We start from the raw sequence: 2,404 nt of genomic DNA, 5'->3' as shown, positions 1-2,404 counted from the left end.
CTCTGCCTCTATCTTGTCTATCCCTTTCATGATTTTAAATGTTTCTGTAAGATCACCCCTCATCCTTCTGAACTCCAACGAGTAAAGACCCAGTCTACTCAATCTATCATCATAAGGTAATCCCCTCATCTCCGGAATCAGCCTAGTGAATCGTCTCTGTACCCGCTCCAAAGCTAGTATATCCTTCTTTAAGTCAGGTGACCAAAACTGCACGCAGTACTCCAGGTGTGGCCTCACCAATACTCTGTACAGTTGCAGCAGGACCTCCCTGCTTTTGTACTCTACCCCTCTCGCAATGAAGGCCAACATTCCATTCGCCTTCCTGATTACCTGCTGCATCTGCAACTAACTTTTTGGGATACAACCGGGCGGAAACATTTTACCCGTCAGTTCCTCGTTAGTATAGTGGTGAGTATCCCGCCTGTCACGCGGGAGACCGGGGTTCGATTCCCCGACGGGGAGGCAGTTATTTCAATATGTAGAATTTCTCTAAAAGAATTTCATGTACAAGGACCCCCAGGTCCCTCTGCACCGCAGCATGTTGTAATTTCTCCCCATTCAAGTAATATTCCCTTTTACTGTTTTTTTTTCCAAGGTGGATGACCTCACATTTTCTGACATTGTATTCCATCTGCCAAACCTTAGCCCATTCGCTTAACCTATCTAAATCTCTTTGCAGCCTCTCTGTGTCCTCTACACAACCCGCTTTCCCACGAATCTTTGTGTCATCTGCAAATTTTGTTGTACTACACTCTGTCCCCTCTTCCAGGTCATCTATGTATATTGTAAACAGTTGTGGTCCCAGCACTGATCCCTGCGGCACACCACTAACCACCGATTTCCAACCCGAAAAGGACCCATTTATCCCGACTCTCTGCTTTCTGTTAGCAACCCAATTCTCGATCCATGCTAATACATTTCCTCTGACTCCGCGTACCTCTATCTTCTGCAGTAACCTTTTGCGTGGCACCTTATCGAATGCCGTTTGGAAATCTAAATACACCACATCCATCGGTACACCTCTATCCACCATGCTCGTTATATCCTCAAAGAATTCCAGTAAATTAGTTAAACATAGAAACATAGAAAATAGGTGCAGGAGCAGGCCATTCGGCCCTTCTAGCCTGCACCGCCATTCAATGAGTTCATGGCTGAACACTCAACTTCAGTACCCCATTCCTGCTTTCTCGCCATACCCCTTGATCCCCCTAGTAGAAAGGACCTCATCTAACTCCTTTTTGAATATATTTAGTGAATTGGCCTCAACAACTTTCTGTGGTAGAGAATTCCACAGGTTCACCACTCTCTGGGTGAAGAAGTTCCTCCGCATCTCGGTCCTAAATGGCTTACCCCTTATCCTTAGACTGTGACCTCTAGTTCTGGACTTCCCCAACATTGGGAACATTCTTCCTGCATCTAACCTGTCTAACCCCGTCAGAATTTTAAATGTTTCTATGAGGTCCCCTCTCATTCTTCTGAACTCCAGTGAATACAAGCCCAGTTGATCCAGTCTTTCTTGATAGGTCAGTCCCGCCATCCCGGGAATCATTCTGGTGAACCTTCGCTGCACTCCCTCAATAGCAAGAATGCCCTTCCTCAGGTTAGGAGACCAAAACTGTACACAATACTCCAGGTGTGGCCTCACCAATGCCCTGTACAACTGTAGCAACACCTCCCTGCCCCTGTACTCAAATCCCCTTGCTATGAAGGCCAACATGCCATTTGCTTTCTTAACCGCCTGCTGCACCTGCATGCCAACCTTCAATGACTGATGTACCACGACACCCAGGTCTCTTTGCACCTCCCCTTTTCCTAATCTGTCACCATTCAGATAATAGTCTGTCTCTCTGTTTTTACCACCAAAGTGGATAACCTCAAAGTGGATAAACATGATTTCCCCTCCAATGTATGGAACCGTGATTGGAGAAAAGTGTTCGTGACATGAGGTGTCAGAGTGACCATCTGTCAGGTACGTTTCCACACAGTCCATGGAATGATTTATTTATATAGATATTGAGAAGGTGAAGCCCATCCAGTTGATTCATAGGGGATGTGAGATACACTTACAGAATTGGCCAGTTGCTTTGCTTTGAACCACAGAAAATACCTTGGGACGAAATTGCCCCGTGCCCCCATTAGGTGCAGAATCCTTCCAGGTCTTTTATCGCCCAGCCCGGAGGTCAAGCCCCCGACACGGAATTGGGCTTTCCACCCCTCAAAGGAAGCGGGGCGCTGTCGCGATGCTCCAATTCCTTTCAGGGGTGCTCCCGAGTCGGTAGCGTGACACTGAGGCCAGCGCTACATGGATACTCGGTGTACTGCTGACGCCCTACAACGCCCTTCCCTTGGATTAAAGGGGAGGGCTGCTGTGTACTCTGCAAGGCCCAAAGGTGGCCATCACTGG

General features: G+C 47.6%; 1 non-coding gene across 1 annotated transcript; it reads left to right on the top strand.

Annotated features, from left to right (window-relative positions):
• Positions 1 to 391: 391 nt before the first annotated feature.
• On the top strand, positions 392 to 462 carry trnad-guc (transfer RNA aspartic acid (anticodon GUC)). The gene has a single exon. It is a non-coding gene; the product is annotated as a tRNA-Asp (tRNA).
• Positions 463 to 2,404: the final 1,942 nt, after the last annotated feature.

Source organism: Pristiophorus japonicus, chromosome 10, assembly GCF_044704955.1.
Source record: "Pristiophorus japonicus isolate sPriJap1 chromosome 10, sPriJap1.hap1, whole genome shotgun sequence".
NCBI classification, from domain to species: Eukaryota; Metazoa; Chordata; class Chondrichthyes; family Pristiophoridae; genus Pristiophorus; species Pristiophorus japonicus.
This window is presented reverse-complemented; position numbering and strand designations above follow the sequence as displayed.